At 42.8% G+C, this 25,685-nt stretch overlaps 1 protein-coding gene across 3 annotated transcripts in view; it reads left to right on the forward strand.

Moving 5' to 3' along the window:
- The window catches only part of RALGPS1 (Ral GEF with PH domain and SH3 binding motif 1), a 777,507-nt gene that overhangs the window by 494,030 nt on the left and 257,792 nt on the right, over positions 1 to 25,685 (forward strand). The window lies entirely within an intron of this gene.

The raw sequence follows: 25,685 nt of genomic DNA on the forward strand, positions 1-25,685 counted from the left end.
GTCACTGAATCAATGGTAACCAGTGGCTGATTTTAGCAGAGGGTAACACAATCAAATATTTTGTGCCACATGATCAGTTTAATGGCCATGTTTTGCTACCAATTGTAAGCGACTTAGGTCTTTTATGTGAAGTCTTTTGTATAATGCGTTACAATAATGAAGTTGGTTAATTACAAATGTATGAGAATGTTAATGGTTGGAGGAGATAGAAGGGTTCTTATGGAATGAATGTTTAACTACAGCAGAAATCTATACTGTTAATGATAGAGTAGCATCAAAGATCACTCCTAGAATCTTAGTGCTGTGCACCAGGGGCGTATCTGGACTCCGGCGGTAGGGGGGGCCAGAGCCAGAGGGAGGGGGCACATTTTAGCCCCGCCGCCGCCGAGCCCCCACCGCCGAGCCCCCACCGCCACCAATGACTCTCTCCACCCCCCTCCCGCCGCCAACCCTCCCCCGCTGCCGTTCTTACTTTTGCTGGCGGGGGACCCCAACCCCCGCCCGCCGAGGTCTGCTTCCACCTGCCGCTGCCGTAAAAACTTCTTCTTCAGCCGGCGGGGGACCCCAAACCCCCGCCAGCCGCCCCGCGGTGTTAAAATTCATCTTCGGCCTCCGTGGCCGTGCTGCTGTGATAGGCGCTGTTGAATCCACTTCGGAGTCTGACCGTCGCAGCACGTACAACGTACAACGACGTCAGACTCCGAAGTGGATTTCAACAGCGCCTATCACAGCAGCACGGCCACGGAGGCCGAAGATGAATTTTAAACACCGCGGGGCGGCTGGCGGGGGTTTGGGGTCCCCCGCCGGCTGAAGAAGTTTTTACGGCAGCGGCAGGTGGAAGCAGACCTCGGCTGGCGGGGGTTGGGGTCCCCCGCCAGCAAAAGTAAGAACGGCAGCGGGGGAGGGTTGATGGCGGTAGGGGGGTCCAGGGCAAAATCTGCGGGGGCCCAGGCCCCTGAGGCCCCACGCAGATACGCCCCTGCTGTGCACTAAAGGAATGGGAATGGAACAGAGAAGGATCAGTGTCGCAAGTGTCACATTAGGCTGATTTATAAAGACAAGAATCTTAGATTTGTTGGGGTTTACTACTAATTTGTTATTGTTTAACCAATCCATAACCAGTGTTAGTTTACTGTTGATGTTTTATATGTGCAGTCAGTAAGATCTAATGTGCATAGAACCTGAATGTCATCTGCATAGACGTATATGGAGGTGAATTCTATATATGGCCCAGAAAAAAAAATCGCTATTCTAATAAACTGTGTACCCACAACCCACCACGTACACCACTACCATAGCCCTTAACGAAGTGAAGGGGGGCACCTAGATGTTTGTACAGTGGATTTCTGGTGGGTTTTGGAGGGCTCACATTACCACCACAAGTGTAACAGGTAGGGGGGGATAGGCCTTGGTCCACCTGCCTGAAGTGCACTGCACCCACTAAAACTGCTCCAGGGACCTGCATACTGCTGTGATGGACCTGAGTATGACATTTGAGGCTGGCACAAAAGATGTTTAAATATGTTTTTTGAGGGTGGGAGGGGTTTAGTTACCACTGGGGGATTAAGGCGAGTGATCCCAGATTCTCTCCCGGTGGTCATCTGGTCAGTTTGGGTACCTTTTTGTAGCTTGGTCGTAAGAAAACAGGACCAGGTAAAGTTGTCCAAGTGCTCATCAGAGACACACTTTTTTTCATTATGGGTCAAGGATGCCCATGTGTTAAGCTACGGCCAAGTCCCGCCTTCGCTACGCCTCGACAAGCCCCCGTGAACTTTGGTCATCCCGTGACGGAAAGCATTTGGGGATGCCCAAAACGGCTTTCGATTATGCCGATTGGGGGACCTGTGAAAAGGACGCCCATCTTCCGATTTGTGTCAAAAAATGGGTGTCCTCTTTCGAAAATAAGCCTGAAGGTGAGTTACACTCAGTTGCAGTAGGTATTTTTTTTTGTGTCTCGATTGTTTACAATCTAAGGAGTCCTTTTACTGAGGCGCACCAACAAATATAGGGGCCCTTTACAAAGGCACAGAAGGGGTTAATGTGTAGTCGGTATTCAGTAGAGATGCGCATGTAAATTTTTATGTGTGGATTTGAAGAGGGGGCATGGGCCATGGGAGGGGCACAGGGGGTATGGGCTTTCCAAGAATTTGCGCGCAGTCTTACCAGAATACAGCAGATCAGTGCCTCATTTAGGCACCAGGATTTGCACCAGGGACCTGCATACTGCTGTAGATGGACCTGAGTATGACATTTGAGGCTGGCACAAAAGATGTTTAAATATGTTTTTTGAGGGTGGGGAGGGGTTTAGTTACCACTGGGGGATTAAGGCTAGGTGATCCCAGATTCTCTCCGCGTGGTCATCTGGTCAGTTTGGGCACCTTTTTGTAGCTTGGTTGTAAGAAAAACAGGACCAGGTAAAGTTGTCCAAGTGCTCATCAGAGACACACTTTTTTTTTCCATTATGGGTCAAGGATGCCCATGTGTTAAGCACGGCCAAGTCCCGCCTTCGCTACGCCTCTGACACGCCCCCGTGAACTTTGGTCATCCCCGTGACGGAAAGCATTTGGGGATGCCCAAAATCGGCTTTCGATTATGCCGATTTGGGGGACCCGTGAAAAGGACACCCATCTTCCGATTTGTGTCAAAAGATGGGTGTCCTCTTTCGAAATAAGCCTGAAGGTGAGTTACACTCAGGTTGCAGTAGGTATTTTTTTTTGTGTCTCGATTGTTTACAATCTAAGGAGTCCTTTTACTGAGGCGCACCAACAAATATAGGGGCCCTTTTACAAAGGCACAGAAGGGTTAATGTGTAGTCGGTATTCAGTAGAGATGCGCATGTAAATTTTATGTGTGGATTTGAAGAAGGGGGCATGCCATGGGAGGGGCACAGGTGGTTATGGGCATTCCAAGAATTTGCGCGCAGTCTTACAGAATACAGCAGATCAGTGCCTCATTTAGGCACCAGATTTGCACCAGGTTCAGTTGGTGTAAATCCTTGTGGCCAAAATGGGCATGGATCCCGGCGGTTAATACGCTGTTCTGTAAACAGTACCTAACTTGGAATGCCGGTTATAGAAATAGCACTTAGTGCTCATTTGTTTTGGCGCTATATATGGAATCCCCCCTTAGCATGTACAGGCAAGACCTGATTTAAAAGTAACCCATAGAGCAGGGACTATCTCTTGTGGTGTCAGAACCCTTATTTTATCATCCTCACTTTGATATTCCCTTATCTCTTGTTTGTTCTGTCTGTCTGGTCCTAATTAGATTGTAAGCTCTGTCCGAGCAGGGACGGTCTCTTCATGTTCAGTGACAGCGCTGCATATGTCTAGTAGCGCTTTAGAAATGATAAGTATAGTAGTAGTGTGCAGCACTAAGGATGCCTTTTGTTTATTCGGTTTGTCTGTGTACCTTGATGTTTAGTGCACACTAAAGTAATTAACATGCGTTAATCTATGAATTAACATGTTAAGTTGATTAGTGAGTATTAAAACGAATGTGTGAAACCAACCGAAAAAAATACATTTGAAAATTGAGAACAGTCCTGGAAAAAAACAAAAACTAGCTGAATTTATTTTCCTGTGCACATCCTTACTGATCAATTTTGTAATATGTATCACTTCTACTCCCAGAAAAAAGTAGGATACCATCATATAAGAAGATAATTTAGCCAAAGTTATGGGATTCATCAATTGGCCATGTCAGAGGCCCAATAGGAAATATTATTCTCTCTGGTGGGGGAAGGGGTAATGAGGAAATGATGCAGTAAGGAGAGACTACACATTTGAACCTTACTGTATATTGCTGAGGTTCTCTGATTCATGGGAGGAAGTGTATTGACCAGTAAAGAAAAGTGAAACCAGCAGAGAAGAATAAGAGAATGGTGGCCTTGTGATAGACAGGCAGTAAAGGGACTGTGGAAGCACCAGCAAGCAGAAGAGAAGGGGGTGGGGAGGATTAGAGAGGGTGGACCACAAAGTCAGTGATGGATAATGTGTCACAGGTACTGACAACCAGGGGCGTAGCCACGGGTGGGCCTGGGTGGGCCTAGGCCCACCCAGTTTGGGCTCAGGCCCACCCAGCAGTGGAGCACCCTTAACAGCACTGGCAGCAGAGTAGCACCTTTATCAGCATGGCAGCGGAGGGAGCAGGCTGAGCTCCCACGATCCTGCATCTATCTCCCTCTGTGACTCTGTCTCAGCGGCAGCGATTCGTACAAAATTGGAGGGAGAAGGGATGGAGGCGGGGCCACAAAGACCGTTGCAACCGCGAGACCGGAGCTGCGGGATGATAGTTGCGCGGCGGCGGAAGTGAGAGTTCCTCGTGCCACCGCTATGGAGATTGTTACTTTTGCATTCTGGGAAAGTTTCCTGTCAGTAGTCACTCTGGTTGACGATCATGAGCCTGAACAGTGCAGCACATTGTGATGTCGGAGCAGCAGGCCCAGGAGATCTGCCGTGATCGGCTGTGCAGTAAGCCGCCATCACCGCCGGTGGTCTTTCTCGTTGAAACGGTATGTACATTTTTTGTACCCGACTAGTAATGAGCTGTAGTGCCGTCATTCACTTTCTCGTGCTAACCTGTAATTGATGAAGTGGCCCGTTTATTTTAACATAGTTTTTCGTTTTTCAGATATATTATGTCGCTAGATAAAATACTAACTTTGATTTGAATGTATTATGTATAAAGTAATACATTTTGATAGCACTTGGATCAAGCAGTCTCATCCTAGTCTGACCTTTAAAAGTACCTTCTTTAACGGATCCTCTTCTATAATATGCCACTTGGGCTGTGGCATTATGGTCTGCTAAAGTGCTTAGAATTTTCGGGATATGGCATATTGTAAAGTTTTCTTCTCTCCCCTAAGTGGTGCACACACTCAGAGGAATTATCTCAATATGGAACAGCCTAAAGGTGTAAAGTACTTACAGTTTCATAACGCAATAAAATACAAAAGGGATCTGCAGGTTTGTTTGTTTTTTTTGCAAGAAACATCCTCGCTTTCCCAAGTGGAGTAGTGGGACAGCAGCTTTCTGTCCTGTAAACAGACCCAATTTCTGAATACCCTTCATATTTTGTAGATGTCACAAATGTGCTAGGCAAGGATCTAGCCTAACCCACTCCTGGCTTAATGATTATAAATATAAAATATTGTGTATCTAGATTGTACGCTCTTGGAGCAGGACTGTCTTTTTTTGTGTATGGTGTACAGCGCTGTGTATGCCTTGTAGCACTATAGAAATGATAAGTATTTATATTTTGCAGTAGGGCAGGGCAGAGAAAATATTGTACCCACCCACTTTGGGTTCAGGCTCACCCAAAATTGGCTGTCTGGCTACGCCACTGCTGACAACAAATCCTTTAGAGTTCTGCTTTTTTTTAAATATAATGTTAATTCAATTTAAGAAGCATTAAATTTTCAGTTCATTATTCCCCTGCTTTTGGAAGTTTTGTCTGCTGCTGATTTATCATCTTTAATTTCCTACTTGCATTACTTGGAGAAAGATTTCCATTCAGGGAAACAATTCTAGGGCAATATGGCTACTTACGTCCCACAGAATGTTTCAATAGTGTGTCTGTATTGCCATTATATCGAGTTCTCATGAAGTCACTATGCTTTTAATTAAGGTCTTTGTTCCAAGTAATTTTCTCAATTTACATAAAATTTATTTTGCAATCTTTTGCCCTCTTTTTCCTGCTGGAAAAAGTCACCGTAACACAAAACGACAGTACAATATTTACTGGATTAATTCTGTATTACATGTAGGCTAATTCTCCACATTTAAACTAAGGAAACAGCGTATGTGATACTTTCAAGATGTATAAGTTATGTTACATTTATAACTTCATATCTAACGTAGAGAAACAAAATATAGGAGATCCAGCTATAGAGTAACGGAGAAAACAGAACAACAACATTGCTAGTGGAAATGTCAGTAGAGAAGCAACTATTCTGGAGAATGTTTGGAGAAACATAAGATCCTCAGGTACCAAGAGACTCAGGAAGAAAACAAGAAATGTGGCTGATGGGCCTCAAATAGCTTCAACTGCATTGGCAACCATCAGTGTGATTAAAAAGAATTTTTAATGATTTTACATTGTTTACAATGTTGTGTTGTTGTTTTTTTTTATCGTTATGAACACTTTTCTGTACAAGTGTAAATTCTTGGTTTAAAGATGTAAATTTTTAAATAAATAAAAGAATTTTCAAGTGCATGTTGATAAGTTGCCTGAAAATATTACGTCATATTTTATCCAGAAGGAAGTTCTCTTTGGCACAGTGCAAATATTAGGATGAGCACCAGTGTGTTTTTTCTAGCAAAAAAGGTGCCGTTACTCAAATGCTAGGCCACCCTTCAGGAGTGGGTGATCACTGATGGACCCACCCCATAATAGCCAGGCCCCCTGCAACCAGTCACAGAATCTATTACAAGACAGAATTGGTGTGTAAAGCCCTGACCTCTATCATTAAAAATTGGGGTCCATGGGTCAATTTTAGCATGTAATGAAAAAGGTGCCAGTACTCAGTACCCCCAAGTACCCCCTCAAAAAAGCCCTGATGAGCACTCACACTAAATTTCAAGATATTGTGATCATATCCAAAGACACTGCTTAGGAGGAAAGGCTCATTCGTGTCATGTGTGGCACAGATCTAATCCATTTGGAGACGCTGCCCACCTACAGAAACACACTGTCAGCATGTCTTGAAGACTCCCTTAAGTCAATATGCATATAATCTAATTAAAATTATGAGCCTGATCATTACCTTTTTTTCCCCCCCTATAGATACAAGATGAGAGAAAAGCTTTAAGTGAATCAGGCTGTTTCATGTAGTATGTATGTGGTAACATTCTTTTTGCCATGAATATTTATTATGTGGAGGGATAGGGATAAATGTGCCTTTATAAACATCTTTTTTTTCTTAACCCAAGGACTGTGTTCAGTTTTTTGCTTCTAGAACATTAAGGGGGATATTTATTTATTGTAGTTTTGACATTTGCCAGAGTAGTTGCCCAGCAGAGTTCACTTCACTGAACAATAACGGACGTTAATGTGATCAGCTAAATATATCGTGCATTTATTCCATAATAGTACCACAGTACCTCATCTAGTTATCATTTTTTTAAATGATAAATAGACGAGGTACTTGTAGTACTATTACGTAATGTATGAAGTGTTGTCCCAACAATCTATATACCAAAATTCAACACCTCTGCTCTGTTCTACCATGCAGAGAATTTGACTTTCCTTGTCCAAGCCTGGTTTCTCCTCTTTGGTGTATCTGGAGGCAGCATATCCCAGTTTTGGTGGACCAGAGAGGGAATGGGGAGTTTCAGTCATCGCACAACTGAAATACTTGTTGACCATACTCAAGCTGCACTTGAATTTGATTCCATGGGGAGCTACATAATCTGTCGCCCTTGGCCCATGGACTGTTGCTATGATAGTCTGGCTAACGCAAAAGTGGAGCCAAGAGTACCACAGCAGATATGGATCAGCCAAGCCAACCATTCTGCTAGTTGTGTTCTGGTTTTCTACCACTTTGGGTAGTTAAGAATAAGAATTTGTATACCTTAAACCAAGACCATTTCTTCCACTCCATTGTATCTTTTACCCAGTCTTTCAACCCTATTTCTACCACTACCATCTGAATCTGTTCTAAGAATGTTAATGTTTCATTACAGTGCTGACCTCTAACCCTTCTACTACTACTACTACTAATTATCATTTCTAAAGTGCTACTAGACGTACGCAGCGCTGTACACTTGAACGTAAAGAGACGGTCCATGCTCGACAAGCTTACAATCTAATTAGGACAGACAAACAGGACAAACAAGAGATAAGGGAGTATTAAAGTGAGGATGATAAAATAAGGGGTCTGAACAAGTGAATAAGGGTTAGGAGTTAAAAGCAGCATCAAAAAAGTGGGCTTTTAGCTTAGATTTGAAGACGGCCAGAGATGGAGCTTGATTTACTGGTTCAGGAAGTCTATTCCAGGCATGTGGTGCAGCAAGATAAAAGGAAAGGAATCAGGAGTTAGCAGTGGAGGAGAAGGGTGCAGATAAGAGAGATTTACCCAGTGAACGGAGTTCCCGGGGAGGAATGTAGAGAGAGATGAGAGTGGAGAGGTACTGAGGAGCTGCAGAGTGAATGTACTTATAGGTCAATAAGAGGCGTTTGAACTATATGCGGAAACGGATAGGAAGCCAGTGAAGTGACTTGAGGAGAGGGCTAATATGAGCATAACGACACTGGTGGAATATTAGTCGTGCAGCAGAATTTTGAACAGATTGAAGAGGAGAGAGCTAAGTGGGAGACCTGTGAGAAGCAAGTTGCAATAGTCTAAGCGAGAGGTGATAAGAGTGTGGATGAGGGTTCTGGTAGTGTGCTCAGAAAGGAAAGGGCAAATTTTGCTGATGATATAGAGAAAGAAACGACAGGTTTTAGCAGTCTGCTGAATATGTGCAGAGAAGGAGAGGGAGAAATCGAAGATGACCCCAAGGTTACGAGCTGATGAGACAGGAAAGATGAGAGTGTTAGCCACAGAAATAGAGAATGGGGGAGGAGGAGAGGTTGGTTTAGGGGGAAAGATAAGAAGCTCAGTCTTGGTCATGTTTAGTTTCAGATGGCACTGAGACATCCAGGCAGCAATGTCAGACAGGCAGGCTGATACTTTGGCCTGGATTTCGGCTGAGATTTCTGGTGTGGAGAGGTAGATCTGGGAGTCATCAGCATAAAGATGATACTGAAAACCATGGGATGAGATCATAGTACCAAGGGAAGAAGTATAGATGGAGAAAAGAAGAGGTCCCAGGACAGATCCCTGAGGTACACCAACTGACAGTGGGATAGAAGTAGAGGAGGATCCACTAGAGTATACACTAAAGGTATGCTGGGAGAGATAAGAAGAAAACCAGGAAAGAACAGAGCCCTGAAATCCAAGTGAGGACGGCGTATCAAGGAGTAGACAGTGATCAACAGTGTCAAAAGCAGCAGATAGATTGAGAAGGATGAAGATAGAATAGAGACCTTTGGATTTGGCCAGGAACAGATCATTGGAGACTTTAGCAAGCGCTGTTTCAGTTGAATGAAGGGGGCGAAAGCCAGATTGAAGTGGATCAAGAATAGCTTGAGATGAAAGAAAGTCAAGGCAACGGCGGTGAACAGCATGTTCAAGTATCTTGGATAGGAAAGGGAGGAGAGAGATGGGGCGATAGTTGGAAGGACAGGTAGGGTCCAGTGAAGGCTTTTTAAGGAGTGGTGTGACTATGGCATGTTTGAAGGTATAAGGAACAGTCGCAGTGGACAGTGAAAGATTGAGGATATGACAGATAAAAGGGATGACAGTAGGAGAGATAGTGTTAAGTAGATGGGTGGGAATAAGATCAGAGGAACAGGTAATTAGTTTCGAGGAGGAAATAAGATGTGTAGTTTCCTCTTCGGTGATTTCAGAAAGGAGGCAGGGTTTGGAGGGTTGAGAGAATGGACTAAGGGAAGGAGAGGTGGAGGTGACCTGGTTGAGAATTCAAGTTTAATCTTGTGAACCTTATCATGAAAGTACTCAGCCAAAGTCTGGTGGGAAAGTGAAGGTTGGGTTGGAGGGTGAAGGCACTTTGAGGAGAGAGTTCAGTGTGGCAAAGAGACGTTGAGGGTTTGAGCCAAGAGCATTTATCAACTGGATGTAATAGTCCTGTTTGGCAAGTAAAAGAGCAGACTGGAAGGAGGTCAGCAAGAATTTGAAATGTATGAAGTCAGCATGGGCAAAGCGGGCACAGGAACGTAGGTAGCGGATTCTGGAGGTCAGCCAAGGTTGGGGTTTGGTATGTTTTACAGAACGGGGAATGGGAGGAGCGAGAGTATCCAGAGCATAGGAGAGAATAGTATTATAGGAAGAGACAGCCTCATTGACAGACTTGGATAACATAGTGATAGAGAAGAGATTTGAAACACTGGAGGACAGAGTAGAAGGGTCAACAGCCTGAAGATTCCTAAATGTATTGGTTAAGATTGGATGGGACTGGGGAGGAGGGTGTTTAAGTGTGAAAGTTATCAGATTATGGTCAGAGAGGGAAAGAGTTGAGGCACAGAAACTGGAGAGTGAGCAGTTTGAGAAGAGGATAAGATCAAGACAGTGGCCATTCTGATGAGTGGGGGCAGTGGAGTACAGTTGAAGATTGAAAGAGGATGTTAAAGCAAGAAACTGCGAAGCATAAGAGCCAGAGGGATCATTAGCATGAATGTTAAAATCCCCAAGAATGAGGGAAGGAGATGAAGGTTCAAGAAAGAAGGAAAGCCAGGCATCAAAGTCAGTGAGAAAGGAAGAAAGGGACTTATCAGGGGGTCGATAAACGACTGCTACTCAGAGAGGCAGAGGAGCAAATAGACGGATGGAGTGGACTTCGAAGGAAGAAAAACAGTGAGACTGAGGTGGAAGAAGAGGTTGAAATCTACAAGAGGGTGACAGTAGTAGCCCGACACCACCTCCACGGCCAACCGGGCGAGGAGTATGGGAGAAAAGATAACCTCCATGGCATAGGGCCGCGACTGAAGCAGAGTCTTCAGGGTAAAGCCAAGTTTCAGTTAGGGCAAGCAGGTGGAGAGTATGCGAGATAAAGAGGTCATGGATGTAGGAAAGTAGACCATCATCTTTGGGCCTTACAATTCCCAGATTCAATTCAACCCCTAGGCCCTCTTCCATGTCTTGCCACTGACCTTTGTAATCTAAACACTGAGGCTGTTGTCCGAACATCTGGCCTTCCTTGTTGATATTCTGGTTATAACTGTGGCCGTTCCGTGCATTGTGCCTGCTATAATATCATGTTTTTAAATTAGAATTATAAAATTACAGCCCATCCATCAAGGCAGATAGTCAGTTCTCATTAAGTACCTGTGGGCCTGCCTGCAGACAGTAGTGTTCTCTGATGTTATGATGGTTCCAGATTACCACAAGAAAACCGATGGCAAAAACAACCCCTTATAATCTTGAGCCATCTTGTACCTAAACTTCTTATAATGGTATTACTGTATGATGTTATCCTGCCTCTCAGTCTTTACAATAAGACAACTCATGTTGCTACTGTTCCGTGGTATCTTAAATGTAGACAGACCTTCAGGTTAGCACCAGAGTTAATGAATTCTGATCCTCAAGTGCTGTGTAGTGGTCTGGCTTTCAGAATGTGATAATGAGTATTCATAAAGTGTTTTGATCAGAGAATCATGTTCATTTGCATTGCTTGGTTATTCCAAAAACCAGACCTGCATGCTACCGAGTTTGCTACCCCTGATTATATCAGGTGAAGGAACAATGGCGTCCATTAGTATCTGCGTTCTCTGAGAAAAATATTTAGCAAATGAATATGGTTAGCATATGTTTTAACTTGTTTTTCATGGTAGACTTTTGAATCACAAGAATGATTTGCCATTTTAACAAATCATCAAGATTAATTAGTAGAGGGAAATAAAAAGTGGATGAGACTTGATATGCTGCCTTTCTGTGGTTACAATCAAAGCAATTTAGTTGAACCTCTATATGTTTGATTCTTCCACTCATGAATCAGAAAGTGTGATTCATAAAGAAGTCCTTTAAGACCCTCATAGACATGTGTTGTCGCATGTGTGAGATTAAAATGAGGATTTAGTCTTGCTATGGCATTTTGTCCCCAGATCTGCTGACTACATGACTAACAGCTGAAATGCACACTGAATGGATTTTAGCAGAGAATTAGTCACTGGCCTTTTGTTGCATGTTTGGTGGTGATAAGCAGGAGAGGACTCTTCTAGGCTCCTTGGAACCATTGTTAAATTATTTTATGAAACCAAAGAGTGACTGCATAGAACCCAGCTGGTTGGTGCCTCTTCATAAGTGATTGGCAACACATCACCGTGGTATGAATAATCAATTCTCTGAGGACAAGCATGCAGCTTGTTCTCACATGTGTCACGTTTATGAATGTTTCCTTGTTTGTGCTCACCTCGCCCTCTGGTGGCCAGAACCGGTGGCTGCTATGGACTGTCACCCGTTCCAGACTTCAGCACAGTCCGGTCCAGATCTTCCGGGCTGCCAGACTTGCTTTTCTTGTTTGTGCCTGAACAGCACCCGTAGCTGCCTTGTGATTCCTGCAGCTGAGCTTCAGCAGCTGATGGGCTTTATTAATCATCTGGAAACTTCTGTGTTTGCCTTTGCATCATCTAAGGTCCCTAGTTTGTTGGTTTTTTTGTTGCACTTCTGCCTAGTCTGGTTTCTTGTTAGAGTTTCTTGTCCGGTTCTAGTTAGTCTGTGTGTAGTTTAGCTTAGGTTTATTGCTTATTTCTTAGTCTTGTTTCTGGTTTGTATTCTTGATCTAGTTTCTATTTGTCTGTCTCTTGCATAGTGGCTGCTCTGCAGCTTTCAGTCCTGTCTCTTTTCTGACAGTGTTTGTACCCTGTTTCAGTGGCTGCTTGTCAGCTTTCAGTTCCTGTCCTTTAGCTTGCCCATTTCCTGCTTTGTGTAGTTTTGTCTGTCTGTGACTCCTAGCCCAGTTTCCTGCCTTGCTGCCCATGTATATTCCTTTCCCCTCTGACCCTCAGTCTCTGTTCAGCCTAGTTGGTATTCAGTTCCTGCCCTGTCCGGTAAGTCCTGCCGGCCGCCTGCACCCAGGGGCTCAACTCCTGGGGAAGGGCGGTCAAGTGCAGGTGAAGTCTAGCGGTTTCAGTCAGAGTTCTGCCTTGTCTCTGGTGTGGGGCAGTTTTGCCTGCCACTGCCGCTCCTCGGCAGTGACCCAAGGGCTCACGAACCTAGTTTCTGCCTTGAAAACCTGACATGTGGGTCGGCATCATCGACGGCCCAGGAAACGGCAAATTTTTTCATAGCAAAAATAAAAAAGTTTTGCCAGAGCTTTCTGGCGCGCGAATCGCGGACGACTTCCCACCCATCATGTGAGCGTTCCCGCTCAGTTTTTTTCTTGTCCGCGACGGAGAGACAGCGTACTTCGGTTCACCTCTTCATTTTTTGGCCCAGGAAGAGTCTTTCAATGGTTTGCGTCATTTCTTTTAAAAAACAAAAACTTTTAAACCTTCCCATATTTTTTCTTATTTTTTTAGACCTCTTTTGTAAGTTTTCTTTCTTGTTCGAAGCGGCTGTGTTTTAGGCCGCTCGATTGGGTCTTACCCCTTTTTCTTTTGTGCCTTTCTTCTTTTCAAAAGTTGTTTATTTCCTCCCTTCTCTTTTACATGTTTTTATGCATTGTTTTTCATCAACTTTTTATTGCTCCAGAACTTAAAAAAAAAATCAAGGTGAAAAACAAAACAAATGTTCCAGTCTTTCCCACTGTATATGTCTGTTTGACATTTACTTTGAATGTGGTGACATCCCATGAGTGCTATACCAAGGAACGAATAAATAAAATAAAATTAAAACTCAACATTTTTCATATGAGTAAAGTACTCTTTGATTTTCCCACTTTAGTTGAGTGCTTTTTAAGCTGGTCTTTATGGACTTCCCAACTAGTCCACAGTAAATACACATGTACGTTTTCCATGCATTGCTGCCATAGCATGCAATATTATTAAAAGGAGCATAACCACTTCAGATATAGATCATTTCTAACTTATCAAGAGGGAAAAAGACCTCAGTGGCTCTCATATCTCTTATATAGAGAATATAGAAGAACCTCACAATACTAAAGAACCTCTTGAGGTTACCACCATCATTCGTCTTAAAAAAAAACCCTGTAAATATTTTTTTATGAATATATTGTACACTGTGTTATAACACATAATATATTGGTACCCACATTCCTTTACATTATATTACTAATTTTACTAAAACCAAATGATAAAGCTACATTAAACTTACCTTGTAAGTGATTCAGTTTAACTACACTCTTGTTAATGATTCAATTGAACTGCACTCCTAGGCTCTACAGAGCTGTCCATTTCACTAAAGAAAGCTTCATCTAGAGCAGAGCTGACTGCAGTTTATCACAGCAGTATAGGACCTGGCAACACACTGGAGAGAATTTACCTCAATGTTTGCATCCTGAAAAAAATCAAAATTGGAGTTAAATTATCTACATTTTAATGGTCAAAGAAGACAAACATACAGAAAAGTCAATCATACTTACAGAAAATTACTACAAATTACTAAAAAATGAACCTTATCATGTAGAGGTTATGTGCCACCAGATAACTTTATGCACTATGTCAATGAAAAATGGCATCCACCATATTGTGTTACTTATTTATAAGATAAGTTTAATATAGCCTTATTATTTGGTTTTAGTAATATAATATAAAGGAATGTGGGTACCAATATATTGTTATAACACGGTGTATAATATATTCACAAAAAATTATTTAAAGGGATTTTTAAAACACCAATGAGTAGTGGTAAGATCGAGAAGTCTTTAGTATTGTGAGGTTCTTCCATATTCTCTACATAAGGATATGAGAACCACTGAGATCTTTTTCCCTCTTGACAAAATTACAAATGATCTATATCTGAAGTGGTTATTCTCTTTAACTATAGCTCCTTTTAATAATATTGGTTATCTACTTATTGTTGGAGTCTATAATTCCATCAGGTGAGAATATTGTATATTCCATAGAATGCAAGCATATTTCATTCTTTTCATTGGAGATGGCCTGAAACCCAAGAGAGATCCCCAAGAATCAGGTCAAAGACCATTGGCTATAAATAACAGTTTGGGGTTTTCCTTTTTCCTAATGTGTTACTTGGTCAAAGCAATCGAGAAGAAGCTTGTTGATTTGCTCTCTGTAACAGCCCTAGTTGCACAGGAACATAGAGATAGTGATAACTAGGTGCAGACTGCATGATCTATCATGCCTAGTATCCAGCAGTGGCCAATTCAGGTCACAAGTACCTGGCAGAATCCCACTGAGGTCTTTCATGAACTAAGTGGGAATGAAAGTTTTCTGCCAAAAATGTCACATCTTTGATGAAATATAATGTTTTAGCTACAGATGGGTCTTACCCAGGTGGGAATAACCTTTTAAAGAACTATATTTTTTAAAGGCACACCAAACCAGTCTACTTTTTAGTACAGTACGTTCTCGCTATTCATGAGGGTATGGTTCTTGGAAAACTTTCGCAGATTGCAAAATTGCAATACCAAACAATTGCCCCATGGGAAAATAGGTGTTTGGTTCCAGGATTACCTAAGGTTCCCTTTTATTAAGGGCGGCAAGTAAGCCCAACGCGGGCTTACCTGTCGTTAAACAGAAAGTGCTTTACTTGCTGCATGGGCCATTTCCTGCATGAAATAAAGATTTCCCTTTTACTCACCTGCGATAAAAGAGGGCCTTGGTGAAAAACACGCTTCGCCAGCGCAGACTCCACTTTTGCTGCAGCTTGGTAAAAGGGGTGCACTATGTTTCTAAAAAAAAGCACAGATAGCGAATAATAGGCTGTATGGGACTTAGGAGGTTAGGTTCTTGCTCTGGAAAACTATATAGGTTTGGTAGCTTGCAACTCACTCCCTGGACATTTGGGGCCAAATTCTATAAATGGGACCTTAAAAATCAGCACCAAAAAACCACATGCTTAGCACAATTCTAAAACTACACCTAAAGTTATAGGCGTATGCTCCGTGCTCCATTCTTGTGACTAATGCAGCCATTTCACACCACCTAAAACCAGTTCCTAAATACCTGAGCCTAACTTAGGCACAGATCGGGTGTATTCTATAATTCCAAAAAAACTATGCACACTATTATAGAATATGGTGTTTTATAGTTTTTTTTGAATGCCCGTGACTTACCCATTCTACATCTATGACCACACCACTTTTCATGTATCATGCAGTAGAATTTACACGCACCACATTATAGAATATGCCTAGAAAGTTATGTGCATAAATTCTAATTAAAGTCAATTTGTGCCACTGATTGTTGTTAAGGTACCAATTATTGGTGCTAATTGGCTTGTTAAGTTGTGCTTGTAGTTTGATCATGCGGCCAAATTAGTGTGCACAACTTAAGGTGCCATTTATAGAATTTGAGGGTTAGTGGCCATTCCCAGAACCAAATGCCAAAATGAGAAAAGCGAAAGTGAAAGCAGAAAACACTGTTTTGAAACAAGCTTATCTGCAACATGAACAGTGCGGCACAAATGGCTAATAGTGGTCTCAAAGCACATCACTACGGATAAGTAGAATCACAAAGACCGAGTGCGTGAATAGCAAGAATGCACTACATATTCTTAACTAGGAAAAAAGGCCCGTTTCTGACACAAATGAAACGGGGCGCTAGCAAGGTTTTTCCTCGGTGTGTGTTTTTTACAGAGTGTGTGTGAGAGTGAGTGTGTGATAGAGAGAAAGAGTGAATGTGTGAGTGTGTGTGACAGAGAGAGTGAGACTGTGTGCGAGAGTGTGTGTGTGTGTGTGTGAGAATGAGAGTGTGTGCCCGGGGCCCCCTCCCTCCCAGTTTCAGGGTCCGCCCTCCCTCCCACCCACCCAGTTCCAAGGTCGTTGCCTCCCCTCTCCCCCTCCCTCCCAGTTTCAGGGTCCGCCTGGCCCCCCTCCAAGTTCCAGGGTCCGCCTCCCTCCCACCCACCCACCCAGTTCCAGGGTAGTTGCCCCCCCCCTCTTCCCCACCTCCAGCCACCCTGCGATGTTTAAGTGAAAAATTAGGGAGCTGTATAGTGTAATAAAACGCACCTGCAACGTTGTGACGCTGACTCCGTGGCTTCATTGAAGTGAAGGGTTTGTCAGATTCGTCAGTCTTTCACCATTTCTCTCGGCCCCGCCCTCACGCCTCTGATAGGTCCACCGCCCTCAACGTCAAAACATGATGATGTCGTGGACATCAAAACATGATGACGTCGAGGGCGACGGACCTATCAGAGGCGCGAGGGCGGGACCAAGAGAGATGGTGACAGACTGACGAATCTGACGAACCCCTCACTTCAGTGAAGCCACGGAGTCAGCTTCAGAACGTTGGAGGTGCTTTTTATTATAGTAGAGATGCATGAGGCAGGTTTGCATATACTTAGATCTATGTGTTGGAATTAGCGGTATATCAAATAACTAATCCCCCTGTTTACTAAGCTGTGCGGCAATGCTGACACAGCCGATTCAAAGTGGGTAAATAAATATAAACATAAACATACAGCACAGTCCAAATTTAATAGGAAAGTTTTAATATCAAATTGTTTTAGATTTAGGCATGACTCCAACTTGTTTCATTTTTCATACAGAGTGGACTAGTTCTATATTTAAATCTAAAAGCTGGAAGAGCTCAGCTTTAATGGCTGTGTATCATGCCAGAACGGAAATATTTTCTCGGAAGAGGGAAATGCTTGTTTGTCATAGGTGTGTATGCATAGAAATAGTCCCTCTCCAGAGCTGTCTCTGCACAAGGCAGGTTCTGAGATGTTTGATCAATAATGCTGGAGGTCACTTTAAGGTACAAGCAGTCACCTAACTTTGTAGTGTGGAGGATCCAGCTGTTCTCTTTTGTGCACCTATGAAATATCTAGAGGTCATTTACTTTGGTCACTGCTAGTCTCAAACAACGTGTCAGATCTGCCAAAGTTCTTGATGTTACTCTTCAAAAAAAAGCTATTTGGTTAGGTAGAAATACTTTTAAATAATTAAATAAATAGGATAAATGATACGTCCAAACCAACCGACAATATTGTTGCGATGAGAGCAACCATATCTTATTTATTTATTAGGATTTATTTATAGAAATCTTTGTGATTTCCAAATTGATTTCCAAATAACTTGTGTGAAAGAAAGTGCACTCAGAATGTTCTTCTTTCAGTGGTGACATCTCAAGCATTTGTGATATCTCCTGATTGGAGTTCATGCATTAACTCTTCCTTTGAAATTCCAGTCATTGAATTTGAATTAGGTGCATTTCAGCCTGGTTTGAGTGTGTCCAGTTTCTCACTGTTGACCCAGGGAAGTCTTGATAACAGATCTGTACACATTGGAAGTTGTCATCTGATCCACGTTTCTCACTGGATTTGCAGTGATGTATATAAGGTCTCCATTGATCTGCATTGATTTTGCTGGCAGTGGGTTTTACTGTAAGAATGAGGGAAGTCAGAGTTTAAAGACTTGAAACCTTTGAAAGAGGTTCATTAAATTGGTCTGTTGAACTTCATTTAATAAAAGCTTGCACATTATCACTATTGTAAATTACTGAGACAAATATGAATTTATTTATCAAGTTTGATATTCTAAGTAGAACAAAATTTCTAAGGAGATTACAATATAATTATATTAATATAAACATAATAAAAATATACCTACAATGATAATTTACAATACAAATAAAATAAATCAATATACAATCATAGTATTAGACAGGCTCACAAACTGATATATTGTTTCACACTCTGGAGGAAGATTTTAAAATTCACTGAAAAACATGGTAAAAGAAGAGCAAGACTCTAAGTCATAATTTCCTTTCTTTTGTGGTTTCGTCTGTGAAACATTTGTGCTAGACATGTTTCCTTTGTTTAAATTATTTTCCACAAATATAAAAGCCATGAATACTTGGTACTGTCAAAAAATATTTTCTTCTATGTAACATGGTTTCTTATGTGTATTCTGACAGTCTGAGGAAGAAGTGTATATACCGTCAAACAGAAATTTGGTTGGGGAAACAACTTGGGGTTAATACCACAAAAAGCAGGGAGGACTTTGTTGGAATGCTAACCCCCAAAATGAAAACATTTTCACTAGTATAAGGATTTTGGATTTAGCTCACACCTTCTGCAGTAGAAACTCGTGGAGGGGCATAATCGAAAGTTTTGCGAGGATGTCCTTGCAAAACGTCCCGGTGGACATCCATCTTTCATTTCAATAATACGATCGGGGAAGCCCAAATCTTGAAATTTAGGTCGTCCTAAGAGATGGTCGTCCCTAGACTTGGTCGTTTCTGATTTTCAGTGATAATGGAAACTAAGGACACCCATCTCAGAAACGACCAAATGCAAGCCTTTTGGTCATGGGAGGAGCCAACATTCATAGTGCACTGGTCCCCCTGACATGCCATGACACCAACTGGGCATCCTAGGGGGCACTCCAGTGGACTTCAGAAATTGCTCCCAGGAACATAGCTCCCTTACCTTGTGTGCTGAGCCCCCCCAAAATCCACTACCCACCACTGTACACCACTACCATAGCCCTTATTTTATTTTTTGTTACATTTGTACCCCATGCTTTCCCACTCATGGCAGGCTCAATGCGGCTTACATGGGGCAATGGAGGGTTAAGTGACTTGCCCAGAGTCACAAGGAGCTGCCTGTGCTTGAAGTGGGAATCGAACTCAGTTCCTCAGTTCCCCAGGACCAAAGTCCACCACCCTAACCACAAGGCCACACCTCCACTGAGTGAAGGGGGGCACCTAGATGTGGGTACAGTGGATTTCTGGTGGGTTTTTGGAGGGCTCAATTTACACCACAAGTGTAATCAAGTAGGGGGGGTGGGCTGGGTCCCCCTGGCCTGAATGTGCACTGCACCCATTAAAACTGCTCCAGGGACCTGCATACTGCTATGATGGACCGGAGTATGACATTGAGGCTGGCACAAAAGATTTTTAAAGATGTTTTTTGAGGGTGGGAGGGGGTTAGTTACCACTGAGGGATTAAGGGTAGGTGATCCCCGATTCTCTCCAGTGATCATATGGTCAGTTCGGGCACCTTTTTGTAGCTTGGTCGTAAGAAAAACAGGACCAAGTAAAGTTGTCCAAGTGCTCATCAGAGAGACACTTTTTTTCCATTATGGGTCGAGGACGCCCATGTGTTAAGCATGGCCAAGTCCCACCTTCGCTACGCCTCCGACACACCCCCGTGAACTTTGGTCGTCCCTGCGACGGAAAGCATTTGGGGACGCCCAAAATCGACTTTCGATTATGCCGATTTGGGCGACCCTGTGAGAAGGCTGCTCATCTTCCGATTTGTGTCGAAAGATGGGTGTCCTTCTCTTTCGAAAATAAGCCTGAAGGTGGGTTACACTCAGTTGCAGTAGGTATTTTTTTTGTGTCTTGATTGTTTACAATCTAAGGAGTCCTTTTACTAAGGCGCACCAGCAGATATAGGGGCCCTTTTACAAAGGCACGGAAGGGTTAATGTGCGGGTAGTGCACGCCAAATTGGCACTACCACTGGTGTAGCACGTGCGCCCGGTGGTAATTCTGATTTTGGCATGCGCTGAATCTCGAAGTAGAATATTATTTTCCATTTTTTACCACAGGGGTGTTCCCAGTGGTAACCAGCAGCACATCCATGTTGGTGCACACTGCATGGTTACTGCGTGGGTAGTGTATGAGCCCTTACCACTAGGTCAATGGGTGATGGTAAGAGCTCAAGCCGTAAATTGGCATACACAAGTTTTAATATTAGTGCAGGCCCATTTCCTAGCCCATTAAAAAATAGCCTTTTTCCCAACCACGGTTAAAAGTGGCCCAGCACATGCCTAAAAGATGTGTCCACACTTCTGCAGGCCACTTTCTACCGCAGCTTTGTAAAAGGACCCCATGGTGCTTGTTAAATGATAAGACACCCATTATATTCCTATGAGTGTCTTATCATTTAGCGCACACTAAATCTGTTAGCGCCTTAGTAAAAGGACCCCTAAGTTTGTACCTGAAGCATTGGAGATTTAAATGATTTGCCCAAGATCATAGGGAACATTCTTAGCCCACTGCTCTAACCATTAGGTTAATTCTCCTGTCAGGCATAGTTGAAAATATACTTTGAGTATAAACGAGGGTGAATAAGGAAAGGCTCCAGTGCCGGACAACCATTAATCCCAGATTCTGTAAGCCACCGACCAACCTTTTGTCAACACATTTTGCCACCTATTATGTTCATTTTATTATTTTCACTTCTAACACATTGTGAATTATGAGCTTTTAACTTTAAACATTATTAACGAGGGTTAGTGTGTACTGCATGTTGAGCTCCCAGGACCATTTCATGAAATTTAAAAAGATGTAAAATCAGTGTCCACCTGGATAACAGATTGAGAGAGAGAAATCAGTCAGCCTTTAATGTGGTCTTGCAGTGGTTTGCCAGAGCAGCTGTGGGATAAGAGATTGTCAAAACAGCATTCTTGCTTTTATCAGACCATGTTGAAATTATAGCTTGTAGTAAACAGTTATTATTATATGGCAAAGTTTTCAACACTTTTTAGGTTTTTTTTTGTAGGTGGACAATTACGTTGACTTGTTTCATTTACATTGGCCTCTTGGTACATCCTACTTGAATTCATCTTGCTACTTTTAATTGTAAATATTTGCAGATCCTATAGAACTTCCAGGAAACTAAAACCTGCTTAATTTATGCCTATTTTCCTGAAGTCATGAAGAGTTCTGGCATTAAAGAAAGGAAAAATCAAGTCAGAATGAACAGAACAATAAATTTCATTCATGGTGGCCAGGAGTTGACTGTTAGAAATTAAATTGTGAAAGAAAGCGTATGGAAACCTATTTCTCTACTCAGCTGAAGGCAGAGTCAGATGGATAATAGATTTCCTTTCATACTGTGTTTCCTTTCTTCCTTTTCCCACTCATATACATTGTGTTTTCAAATGCCAGTGTATAGCACCTATCAAATACTGTATCTCTTGTCTATCCCTATACATTTTTCCTGAAAGTTCAATATATTAATGTAATTTGATAATTTTCAAAATAGTCTCTTTTTGTTAAACTCCAGTAAGTACTTAGCTCAGGCCCTCACTAACATCTACCACTTACTAAAACCACTCAAAGCAGTAAAAATCCTATGCTGTTTGGCTTAGGTTGGGTGGGATCTGTGTGGTTTATGGGCAGAGATAAGAGCATGGCAAGCGCTGATAGTGTGTGGTACATTAAACTGGCCCTGCTGCTGATAGCATGGATGCCTTAATGCCATCTCAAGGGATGGATCAAAACAAAAAATAAATTCTCAACCACGGCTGTTTTCCTCAGTTTGATCAACCAAACAGGCCACCCTCGCAATCCGGTCTCTGCCCCCAATCTGACCTTCAAAAATACCATAAACCAACTCAACCCTCCCCTGGGGCTTACCTGGGAGTATCCCTGGTAGTCTAGTGCAACGGGTTGTCAACCCAGTCCTTGGGACACACTTAGCCAGTCAGGTCTTCAGGAGATCCACAGTGAATAAGCATGAAATAAATTTGCATGCATTACCTCCATTGTATTCAAATTTGGGTAGCCTGAAAACCTAATTGGCTAGATGTGTCCCAAGGACTGGGTTGAGAACCCCTGGTCTATTGGATAGGATAGGGGTCAAAGTGTGGTGGCTCTGACCCCTAGCGGTAGTCTCTCAGTACTATCACTAAGATCAGTCTGCCAAATAAATAAGTGCCCTTGCTTGGTATTTGGCAGATTGACCTCTAGCAATACAGTATTTGGGAGGAGGGGTTATTAGAGGAGGGCTTTCTTCTTGAGGGATGTCCAGATGAGGAGGGTGGTCTGTTTGGAGAGGGATTGCATTGGAATGGTAAAGGCCTGGATTGGATGTTGGGGTTCAGTGTGGCAAGGGTAGGATTCGGTGATCAGGGTAGTGATTGGCTATGAGTTCTTTTTTGTTATTTGCTTTGGGTAGTGGTGGGGCCCATGTTGCACGCATGAGCTGATAGTGCAGCTGTACTCTTCTATAAACTGATGTGTGCATGGGCCCATGGAATAAAGGGGGGATTCTATTAATGGTGCTCAAAAATGGGTGCTGAATAAAATAGGCACTCAAGGTCAGATTCTATATATTAGGCGCTTAAGAAATCCATGTGGTAAACATTTTCATCTAAACATATTCTATAAGCGGCACCTAGATTTAGGCGCGGTATATAGAATACACTTAGTTGATATCCCAGTGCCTAAAACTACACGCCTCTATTTACACCAATGAAAATGTGGTGTAGATCCCCGCACATAGATTTATGCACACTGGGCCATATTTTATAACTACAGAATGCCCATTTTCCTCATCCATAGCCATGTCCCTTTTGAACTGTGCATATTAGACTTTAGGTGCAGGAACATGCCCTGGGAGTCCTACAGAACTTGCCGGACCCTAACAATTGAAAACACAATATTGTTGCACCACCCCGGATCATAGGAGCCAACTTTTCAAAATGATTAGGGTTGCTAAATTCAACAGAAATTATCTCTCCCTGGACACAGACAAGAAGTTTATTCAATATTGGAGGTGCTCAAGCACCCACAGAGCTGGCTGCTGTGCCCCTGATAGTAGGAATACAGGTGATGGGACTCCCAAGCACCTTAGGGTAAATGCTGAACAGGATCCATAGAACCAATGTAAATAAGGAAAAAGGCCAGACAGGCGGAGGTTCTGGAGGTTGAATCCCATTGCTATCCTTATGTCATTTGCCTAATTAGGTCGGGTACTCTACTAAACCTGTGGGATCCTATGAGGGATTATCTTTTCTTAATTCTGTTTCCTCCATGCAGCAGTGTAGGCATAAATTAAATTTTGGGGAGAACTATTGGTTAACATGGAAGGGCACTGGACGCTCCATCTCCACTTCCTCCCCTTTCACTTTTCTTTTCCCTCCTGCTCCCTCCCCGCACCAAAATTAAAATTACAAAATACTTGAGCTGGTAGGGATCCCCTGGTGAAGAAATCTGGAGCCAGGCATGTGACAGTTGTTCAGTGCAGCGAAAAAGCACAGCAGTCAGTGGCAGCACTTTCTGCCGCTGACACCAGCATCACAAGCATGGTCAGTTCTTGGAAGAAGTCCTGCAAGAACTGAGGGGCCTTTTTACTAAGGCGCGTAGACGCCTATGCGCGTAAAATGCACATCAAATTAGAACTACTGCGTGCCCGGGCACTAATTCAAATTTTTACGTACATCCAATACGCACGGCAGAAAATATTTTTTATTTTCTACCACGGGGCACTAACTGGGCGGTAATCGGCAGTGTATGCACACTGACGAATACCGCCCGGTTAACTCGTGAGACCTTACTGCTAAGTTAGTGGGTGGCAGTAAGGTTTCGGGCCTAAAATGGGCATGCACTAATTTTTATTTTGCTGCCGTACGTCCATTTTTGGCCCCCCCAAAAAGGGCCTGTTTTTGCAGGCGCACGCTGAAAAGTGGACCTGCACGCGTCCAATACACACACCTACACCAACGCAGGCCATTTTTCAGCAGGCCTTAGTAAAAGGGTCCCTGAACATTTTGATGGTGCTGGTATCTGCAGCAGAAAGTACAGCTGACGCAGGTATGGCTCTGATATGGGTATGGCTCTGAATTTCTTCATTTGGTGGGGCTTGGGGATCCCTGCCAGCTATACAAATAGTGCACTAGCTGCTGATTGGGCCTGAGGCAAAAGTGGAGGGCCCAAGCCCGCCTGTGTCATCATCCCTGACAGTGGTAGAGAAAATGGTAGTTCTTTGTTTTGTGCAACATTTCTTTACAGTGCTTTTCTTTTCCTGTAAATCCTGGAGATTAAAGAGGAGCTAAAACATAGGAGAAAGTTGAAAAGCTGAGACAGAAATGAACAGACATGCACTTGGGTCTATAATCAAGTGTTTTACATATTATTTAGAAAGAAATTTCTAAGACTGCTTTATTTCAGCAGGCCTCTGGAGGTGGGGGGAGGATGTGATGCTTGGTTATTATAGGGTTTTCTCTGTACTGGGTAGTATTTTCATTTTTGTCCTGATGCATGTTTATAATTTTATATGTATTTTTAACTAACTTATGTTTTTGTTGTGTGTCTCCATGAGCTACTTATGGATTGCCAGATTATAAACAATCTGAAATAAATAAATTGTTACACCAAGGGGCCCTTTTACTAAGCCACATAGGTGCCTACACGCACCCAACGAGTGCCAATTTGGAATTACCGCCCGGCTACCACGTAGCCCATGCGGTAATTTTACTTTTTACATGCGTCTGCTACATGTGCCAGAAAATTCATTTTATTTACTGGCGTGCGGCAAAAATCGGGCGGTAACTCCAACTTGACGTGCGTAGGCGATTACCGCACAGTTAATGCAAGAGACCTTACCGTTAAGTCAGTGGCTGGTGGTAAGGTCTCAGACCCAAAATGGATGCGCAGCAATTTTAATTTTGACGCACGTTCATTTTAAAAAGGTATTTTTTGCAGGCGTGCTGAAAAATGAATCTGCCTTTGCACCAAACCCATGCATACACTACCACAGGCCATTTTTCAGCACACTTTAGTAAAAGGATCCCCAAATGAGACCTCCATTCGGATGCCAGTTCTCCCCGACCTCTGCCTCCTCCCCCCCATCCAAAAAAACAAAATCATAGCTCAAATTCATCAATCTGAAAAGGGTTGTTGAAAATATACTTCCATTTTTAGATCAGAATAAGAATTATTCAAAGATGATGAGTTGTGCCTCAGCCTTTGAGACAATTGTAGTCAAAGCTACCAATGAAAAAGTGTGAGCTAAAGCCAAACAAATGATAAATATGTAGACCAGATGAATCTCAGATTGGTTCAAGTTTTTTATTTTTATTACATGTGTATCCCGCGCTTTTCCTACTCATGGCAGGCTCAATGCGGCTTACATGGGGCAATGGAGGGTTAAGTGACTTGCCCAGAGTCACAAGGAGCTGCCTGTGCCTGAAGTGGGAATCAAACTCAGTTCCTCAGTTCCCCAGGACCAAAGTCCACCACCCTAACCACTAGGCCACTCCTCCACTGAGATTGATTTTTTAAAAATCATATTTTTCCTTG

Source organism: Microcaecilia unicolor, chromosome 6 (genome assembly GCF_901765095.1).
Source record: "Microcaecilia unicolor chromosome 6, aMicUni1.1, whole genome shotgun sequence".
NCBI classification, from domain to species: Eukaryota; Metazoa; Chordata; class Amphibia; order Gymnophiona; family Siphonopidae; genus Microcaecilia; species Microcaecilia unicolor.